Genomic DNA, 9,991 nt, shown 5'->3' with positions numbered 1-9,991 from the left:
TGCTGTTTTCTGACTTCTCATCAACTTGGAGAGATTCCAATTTAAAACGTGTCTAAAATCATCAGAACCAGAATGATATTTTTGCAGATATCACTCCATTGCAAAGTCTTTTATAGGCAGATGTGCAAATCTGTGCTAGTAAGAGAAAGGTACTTTAGGCTATCTGATTACAAGAGGTATGTATTTTGGGTTGCTAATTATAAAAGTGTTCCTTCCAATCCTATCTAATAAAAGAGTAATATGCAAATTGACTGGATGTCTGCTACACCCACAAGCTATGCTCACCAGCCAATCAGGAGCAAGTATGCAAATTAGCCCAACCAAGATGGCTGCAGCCACAAAGAGAGCAGGAGACTTGAGTTGCCCCCGGCGATGGAGGAAGCCAAGCTTTCTGCCAGCTCTGGCCTGTGTTGGCCTCAGCTCAAGGCTACAAAGATTCAATTATAGAAGATAAATAAATCCCAACAAAAATGGCGGCAGCCATGGAGCTGGAGAGAGCAGGAGGCTTGAGTTGCCCTGGCGATGGAGGAAGCCAAACTTTCTGTCTGCCTTGGCCTGCGTTGGCCTCCTCTCAAGGCTACAAAGTTTCAATTATAGAAGATAAATAAAACCTAGATACCAGGGCCTCTGCTTGGGTTGCCGGGGAGCATGACCAGCCTGCAAACCACTATAGACCCCTCACCCAGGCTACCCCATGCCCCAAGGGAACCCCCACCTTGATCCAGGACACCTTCAGGGCAAACCAGCCGGCCCCCACCTGTGCACCAGACCTCTATCCTATCTAATCCTATCTAATAAATGAATAATATGTAAATTGACCATCACTCCAACACACAAGATAGCTGCCCCATGTGGTCAAAGATAACTGCCCCCATGTGGACACAAGATGGCCACCACAAGATGGTCAGCAGGGAAGGGCAGTTGGGAGGGACCAGGTCTGCAAGGGAGAGCAGTTGTGGATGATCAGGCCAGCAGGGGAGGGCAGTTGGGAGGGACCATGCCTGCAAGAGAGGGAAGTTGGGGGCGACTGGGCCTGCAGGGAAGGGTAGTTGACGGCGACCCAGGCCTGCAGGGGAAGGCAGCTAGGGGTGACCAGGCCTGCAAAGGAGGGCAGTTAGGGGCAAACAGGCATCAACCAGGCTGGCAGGAGAGCAGTTAGGCATCAATCAAGCTGGCAGGGGAATGGTTAGGGGGTGATCAGGCTGGCAGGCAGAAGCGGTTAGGGGCAATCAGGAAGGCAAGCAGGCAAGCAGTTGGGAGCCAGCAGTCCTGGATTGTGAGATGGCAGTCAGACATCCCTTGAGGGGTCCCAGATTGGAGAGGGTGCAGGCTGGGCTGAGGGACACCTCTCCCCCGTGCATGAATTTTGTGCACCAGGTCTCTGGTCTACTAATAAGAGCCCATGGTCAGAACCCTTTCATCCACACGACTGCTACCTACCACCCAAGACCAAAGCATTGTCATCCCTCATCTGCCTGTAACACTGTCCTCATAGATAGTGCCCATTCTTTGAGTTTTAGACCCCTAAGATCCATTTACCACATGGCAATCAGAGTAGTACTTAAAAACCCCCACCCATAATTTCAGAATGTATCACATGTCTGTTCAAAATTCTCTAGTACTCAGAAAAGACCTCAAAAAAAAAAAAAAAATCCAGATGTTGGAATTGAAAGAACTTTAGAGCAGTTATACATATATTTGAGAACATGAAGTGTGGTCATAAGAATGAACAGATGGAAAATATCAGCAGAGAGGTGAAAATGACAAAAAGTTAAGTGTAAGTTTTAAAATGAAAAATATAATATTTGGAATAAAAAAATTCACTATGGTCTAAAGATCAGAAGAAATGATTAGTGAAATTATCACAACCTCCAGAATACTTCCTGGCACATAGTAGGCTCCCTACAATTATGTGGTGAAGAGGTGTTCCAGTGACTATATCTTTAAGCTTACTGTACTGAAAAATCAAAGATATATTCAGTCAAAGATAATTTTTTTTTTTCAGTGAGTGCTTCGCCTACATTGTAGATTAATCCTGGGATAGCTATTATTAGAGGATTACTGGATTTATCAGCAGGCTCCACACAAGACTTTTTTTTTACTCCATTTATGTTTTCTGGAAACTTTGTGATAAGGAAAGCAAAGAAAATCGCTTATCAAAATAACTTATACTCTTCACCATGGGGGAATTTTGACCATTTTCCGCAAAAGAAAAGAAGGTGTCAAAATGTTCTTTTATACATAGATGAATGTGGTACAATTAAATGATTTGAGGAGCTGCCAAATAAATTTTAGAACTTGAAGATTATCTAATAGAGACATATAGCAGAAAATGACTGCTAAGATTTATTATTTTATTATAACATCACCAAAGATCTTGTAGTTGATTGCTGGCATATCCACCTGTGACTATCACCCGAATGTGATTCAAATTCACATTAATATAAAATGGAATTGTTTGAATTTTTCATCTAGTCATTTGCTCAATGAATAATATATACTAAGAGTTCTGTGGTGAACAAGAAAGATAATGCTCTTACAGAGTTTCTTGCTCTTTTCTTTTTTAAATCCTCACCTGAGGATATTTTTTCCCATTGATCTTTAGAGAGAGAGAGTGAAAGGGAGGAAGGAAGGAGGGGGAAAGAGAGAGAAACATTGATGTGAGAGAGACACATTGACTGGTTACCTTGCACACGAACCTGACCAGGGCCCAGGAATCGAACCTGCAAGCAAGACGGGCACCCGTGCCCGGACATTGAACCTGAGACCCTCCAGTCTGTGAGCCGATGCTCTAACCACTGGGAAACTGGCCAGCGTAAGAGCTCCTTGTTCTTATGGAGCTCACTGTCTCCTGTGGATATGTAGACAATAAACATGCAAACAAAGAAACGAATGAGATAACCCTACTTGGTGAAAAGGCTAAGAGAAAAAAAAAAAAGTCCTGGAACACAGCTGGGAACGGTAGGATGCAGGATCTTTTAAATAAATTGTCAGTGAGCTACTTTCTTAGGAGAAAACATGTAAGCTGTGATCTCAGTGGGTGAGAGAAGTACTCGGACAGGGAAGAACAAGCCCAAAGGCTCCTAGAAGGGAACAAGCCTAGGACATCTGAGGAATGGTGGGCTGGGGCATGGTGAACTGTATGAGGTGAAATCAGAGATGTGAGCAATGGCTAACACCACATGGAGAATTTGGTTCTGTTCCTGGTAAAATGTTTTAACCTGGGAAATAACATGAACTTATTTGTGACTTAAAAATACCCTTCTTACTAGTTTGTGGAGAATTGAACGTTGGAGGTCAAAAGTAGCAGCAAGGAGAAAAATAAAAGTAGAAGCAAGGAGACCTGCGTGGTTGGCTCTTAGCCGGGTAAGAGGTGGTGGCAGATTGCTCCGAACAGTAGTTCTCAGCCGGGGGCGACTTTGCCCTGGGGCATGTTTGGCAATGCCTGCAGACAGCTTTAGATGTCACAATTGGGAACGGGGATGCTACTGGCACCTGATAGATAGAGGCCTAGAGTGGTGCAAGCATGCAGCAATGCACAGGACAGCCCTCCACAGTGAAAGAATGAACGATTCAGCCCCAAACTGCAATAGAGCCAATGTTGAAAAACCCAGTTCTAAGCTATTGGTACTTGTAAATGGAATGAGTGGATGAGTGTGCTATCATTTTGGAGGTAAAAGCAAGAGAACTCTTTCTAGATTAGATGTGGGAGGTAGGAAAAGTCTTTGTGCTTGAGTATCCGGCGAGGCTGTGGTGCCATGACTGTGAGGAAGAAGACCAGGAGAATAACATGTCGGGGATGAAAACCAAGAATTCTACTTTGGCCATGTGAAGTTTGAGATGCTTATTAGGTACCAAAAGTAGGTGGGGAGGAGGCAGTTGCATATATGTACCTGGACCTCACAGGAGAGGAAACTCATGAAATAAATACAAGAGACATCAGCACCAAGAAGGTATTTAAACAACCATGGGGACAAATTAGAACACCTGGAGGGAGACCATAGCTTGAGTGGAAAAACAGGGCTATGACACAGAGTTTAGCAAAGGTGATGAAGGTAGGAATGGGATTGACAAAGAATAGTTACTGAGACTGGAATAACACCTGCATGCTGGAATCCTTGGTGTTAACAAAAAAAAGTATCACTATTCTATTGAGCCAAATGAAATTGCCTGTTACAGAAATATCATATATCAACCTCATAGAAAGAAAGAATGGCCAGCTATCTATACTAATAAAAGGGTAATGTGCTAATTAGACCGGACAAAGCCATGGTGGTGGGGCTGAGGCAGAGGAGTTAGGGGCAATCAAGCCAGCAGGGGAGAACAGTTAGGGGGATCAGGCTGGCAGGGGAGAGCAATTTAGGGATCAGGTCGGCAGGGGAGAGCAGTTATGAGGATCAGACTGGCAGTGGAGGGCAGTTATGAGGATCAGACTGGCAGGCAGGTGAGTGGTTAGGAGCCAGCAGTCCCAGATTGCTAGAGGGATATCTGACTGCCGGTTTAGGATCGGGCCTAAACTGGCAGTTGGACTTCCCCCGAGGGGTCCCGGATTGGAAAGGGTGCAGGCCAGGATGAGGGACTGTTTCTCCCCCCCTCCCATGCATGAATTTCATTCACTGGGCCTCTAGTGTCAAATAATGCTGAGAGATCAAGCATGGTAAGAATGAGCCTAGAATATGGTGACATAAAGGCTCTTGGTGACTTTGACAACGACAGTTCCATTGGAATAGATGAAATAAAAATGTAGTTTTCTTGAGATCAAAGAGAAAATTGGTAGTGAGAAATGAGTCAGTTAATTCCTTAGATAAAGAGGGACAGGATTTAGAAGAGTTTCTTTAAACTCTTAAAAATAGAATCCCTCTTAAAAATAGAAAATGCTAAAATGTTAGATTATTGTTCTACACTGTTGAGAATTAACCGGAACAAAGGGACAGATTTATGGCACAGTGGAGAGAGGATAACTGAAGAAGTACAGACTTTGAAAAGGATGGAATCAGAGCACAGAAGGGGGTCAGGGCTTCTTTCAGGATCAGGAACACTTGTTCTGTTGAGAATGAAAGGTAAACATACAGGCAGATTAATAACTTTAAAATAAGAAAATGAGGAAGCTGTCTAATTTTCTTTTTTATTGGATGTAACTGTATACTATGTTTAAATGCCTATTACCTTTAATTCCTGTCATATGTTATTATACACACTTGATCTTAGCCAAAAGGCTGAGAAGCGATCATATGTTATTATACATTGCCATATACAATATATAACTATATAAGGCAGTCATAATTTGGGCCTGGTGTGGTAATCCTAATTGTCTTGAATTATTTTCTTTTCAAAAAACATACTTTAAGAGCTGCATTTCTATTTTGGTTACATTCATCTTGCAATGACCATCTTTTGTAGATAGAAAGGCGTTTAAAATTTATTATATTTTGCATTTCAAAATTTCCATGTATCTCATCAGGAAGTTTCTGTCCAATGCTGAGTCTGGTTCATTTTTCAGACTGCAGAAAGGGAAAAGCAAAATTGTAAACTCTTTCCCAAACCCAGAACTGCCATTGTCTCCAAAATTTATGTTGCCATTCAGTATTCATCTATTTCATAAGTTTATTTATGAGGTGTACACACGCCACGAAGGCAGAGACTTTGTCCACCTCTTCCATCAAAGCATTCCCCAAAGCACAGTGCCTGTCAGGGAATACAAACTCCATAAATACTGAACAGCCCGGCCTGACGGTGTGGCTTAGCTGGTTGAGCATCATCCTGTGCACTGAAAGGTGGCAGCTGGTTCAGTCACTGGTCTGGGTGCTTATGGGAGGCAACCAATCGACGTTTCTCTCCCATCAGTGTTTCTCTGTCTCTCTTCCCCACCTCCCTCCCTCCCTTCTTTCCTCTCTAAAGTCAATACAAAGCACATCCTCTGGTGAGGAAAAAAAATGAATACTTGAACAAATCAACAAATGATTTAATTTGATTTGTCTTTCCTTTAACATTTAAAAAATTCTCTGTTTGAGTAATTTGCAGTCATTGCCCACTCCCTCCTCAAAGATATAATAATATACAGTCATCCTTCAGTATCCATGGGGACTGATTTCAGGACCTGAACAGACACCAAAATCCCAGGAAGCTGAAGTACCATATATATAATGCATGATATGTGTATACAACCTAAGCACATCTTCTCATATACTTCAAATCGTCTCTAGATTACTTGTAATACTATATACAATGTAAATGCTATGCAAATAGTTGTTCTACTGTATTGTTTAGGGAATAATGACAAGAAAAAAGTGTTCAGTACCTATGCAACCATCAATGCAGGCATAACTATATAGTAGAAATTAGCAACAATTAACATTAGTTCAAATATTTTTGACTTAGTTCTTTGAATTCATGAATGTGGAACCCATAGATATGGATGGCCGACCATAGTTACATCTTAGTGTGCTCCAAGGTCATTGAATTTAAATGAGTGACCACCTGAATTAGTTGTATATATTGCATCAATGACAGATACTTTTTCTTGTTAGAAATAGAATGCCTGACAAACAGTTTACATTGGCATGTAACTACAAGTTGAGGAGGGTAGCGGTTGCAGTGGGGATGGTAACTCAACAATGTCATAGTGTAAGGTTGGTGTCTTTCCAGTTCTCTCACCATTTCTCTCATGGTCTCTGATAGGCCCTATAGTTCCAAGCATTGTACTGTATTCAAGGGCTGGAAGCAAGGAAAGCAAAGGGAGAGACAGTTCCTCTGCTACTCTTGTCATTATTGAAGAGAAAAAATACTTTCCCAGAACCCTCCTGGGCAAACTTCTCCTGGCACATCATTGCCTAGAAGGGTTCTGGGCAAACTCCTCCAGGCTGAGGAAGAAGAAGGAAATGGCTTCTGGTGGCCCACGCAGAATGAGGGCTATAACCTGTCACGGGGTCAGCCAAACTCACATTCCACCCCGGGCTCTGCTAAGCAATGGCAGTTTGCTAAGTTACCCCGGTTTCCACTCCGTTACTCTACTCTCAATTTTGGGATGTTGGTCAACACATGAGCATCGTGACTGAAGCAGACGGGGAGGGCTTGTGCTCTCTCCATCCGGGTAACCCACGTCTGGCTGCTCTACCAGGCCTCCTCTGGGGCTACTTTGTACTGTCAATTCTTTCATCTCCATTAAATTTTAAAATCTAGCGATGACGGATTAAAACGATTTCTCATAACCTCCTTTCTGGAGCTGAAACTGGCATCAAACAATATCTATAATTGATATTGTTTGATGCCAGCCTCTCCTTCCAAAGGCAGGATTTTCCTCCAATTTAAGTTTATTAAAAAATTGTGTTATCTCCTATTGCTTTTCTTTTCAGAAAAACCTCCAAGTAGGATACCCTTCAACATTGTGCTACTGGACTTTTAAGATTTACAGAGTAAAGAAAATATTTGGGGCTAAAACAAATAAACAAAATACATACTGCGGCATTTTTCACAGAAACTTTTTCCTTTTCTTCAGCTTTATTTAAATCAATTGTCTACTTCATCCTTCATGTCTCTGAATAAATTCATGCTTTATCCTCACATTTATAGATACTATCCATTGAATACATACTGCTCGTCAAGTCTCAGAGTAAGCACTTCACATGTTTCATTTAACTGGATTCAAAAATATTCCAATGAGGCAATATTTTCCTCCTCCCCTCCCCTCACCACCCCATCCTTTCCCCACAGTTTACCAAGAAAGCAGAGGCCCAGAGAGGTGAAATGGCTGCTCGGGGGGGTCCTGTAACTGGTAACTGCAGAGTGGGGACTCATAGGGGTCCATGTACCTGACTCCACAGGCTCCTTATAACTAGAGTGGACACCTTCTCTGGCAGGAATCTCTGACCATTCTTTGGGGAGTGGATTTTAGCTCCAGATACTGTTCTGGGGCTTTGACAAATACCTCACCTGCCCTTCCAGGTGACTTTGCTGTCCAGAATCTAAACAGGATGTCTTCGTAATGAGCGCTTTGGAGAGTGGCTGCGGCTAAGGCCACAGGGGTCCTTTCTCCCTGTTGCATCTGATGGAATGATCTGTTGGCGGAAGATGGCCTGCTCCCGGCATTTCTGTTCTTTTACTCACATTCCCTTGCAGAATAAGCTTCTATATGGAAGCCCCTTCTGTATTCAGATACAAATCCCCCCCAAAATATACAGTTAATGGTTCTTGAGTTTTCCAGTTCTCAATATTTCAGAGTGTGAACTTCTGGCCATTTTCCTAAAATACTAATAACAAGCACTTTTATACTACTTAGTATTTTACAAGCACTGGCCTGAATGTATGTATTACTTTCCTGTGCCTGCTGTAACAAATGACCACAACCTGGGTGACTTAAAATAATAGTTTATTCTTTCACAGTTCTAGAGACCAGGAATCTGAAACCAGTATCACTTTGCTGATAAGGACATACTTCCTCTGGAGATTGTAGAGGCGACTGACTGTGCTCTTTGCCTCTGTAAGCTTCTGGAGGCGACTGGCATTCCTTGGCTTGTGGTGACATCATTCCAATCTCTGCCTCTATGTCTGTCTGTGGTCAATCACCCTCTCCCTCCCTGTCATATGGGTGCATTTAGGGTCTAACTGAATAATCTCCCCATCTCAAGATCCTTAATCACATCTGCAAAGACCCTTTAAAAACACACACACACACACACACTATTTTTATTGATTTTTCACAGAGAGGAAGTGAGAGGGATAGAGAGTTAGAAACATCAATCAGAGTGAAAGAGAAACATCAATCAGCTGCCTCCTGCACACCCCCTACTGGGCATGTGCCCGCAACCAAGGTACATGCTCTTGAACCCAGGACCCTTCAGTCCGCAGGCCAATGCTCTATCCACTGAGCCAAACCGGTCAGGGCTGCAAAGACACTTTTTATCATTTAAGGTAACATTTATAAGATCCAGGGATTAGGACCAGGTATCTTTGGGAGCCATTATCCAGCCAACTACTGTATTTGACAGTAGAACTAACTTAATCACATGACTATGAAAATAAATATTGTTACTCTCCCCATTTATTAATGGAAAAACCGAGGCAGGGAGTTTATACAACTTCTCTAAGATCATATAGTTATTAAGTGGCAGTGTCTGAATTTGAGCCTAGAAAATTTGTGACCTTAAAAACTAGCTTCCACTGTAAGTAAATGAAAAAAAAAAAAAATTCTATAGAAGAATTTCCCAGACAGAATGTGCCAAGATAGAAGTCAGATGAAAAGAGGTTTCACTTTTTAAAGGCAGTTTATGGAATTCCCCCACTTCCTTATCTTTGGCAGGACTCCTTGTTCCATCGTGTTTTTTATCACCTTATACATACACAGTCACTGTAAGTGCAGGGCTCTCAGAGAGATGTGAGAAGTGTGCTGTATAAACCGTGTGCAGCTGAGGTATTTGCTGAATGAATGGACTTTTAACCAATCCATCTAAGGAATGCCATGTTTGAGTTGGCAGTAAATAGCAAAAAGCTAGATACATCTTATAATTTTTTAATTTTTAAGACAGAGCCTTATAGAATAGCTTGCTAGATTCCTTTACCCTCAACACCTCAGCCTAGTTAATGTTTCTTCTGCAAAACCCCTAGATCCCAGGAAAGGGTTTTCTAGACTCAACATCCTATGGTATCAATGTTTTTCTTTGATTTTTAGAAAGAGTGGGAGGAGAGAATGAGAGAGAGAGAGAGAGAGAGAGAGAGAGAGAGAGAGAGAGAGAGAGAGAAAGAGAGAGAGAAACATTGATGTGAGAGAGACACGTTGGTTCGTTGTCTTTAGCTGCAGGGAAGGTGAACCTCCTGCACATGCCCCGACCAGGGCCAGGGGATGAACCTGCAGCCCAGCTCTGTGCGCTTGACCAGGAATTGAGCCTGTGAGCCTTCCATGTGTGGGCGGATGCTCTACCACTGAGCCTCACCAGCCAGGGCTCTCTCTATAGTTTTAATTTTGCTTTCATGAATTAATTAGGAGGTTAAACATTTT

The sequence above is a fragment of the Pipistrellus hanaki genome (assembly GCF_964339955.1).
Source record: "Pipistrellus hanaki genome assembly, chromosome: 4".
Taxonomy (NCBI): domain Eukaryota; kingdom Metazoa; phylum Chordata; class Mammalia; order Chiroptera; family Vespertilionidae; genus Pipistrellus; species Pipistrellus hanaki.
Note: the sequence above shows the minus strand (reverse complement) of the source record.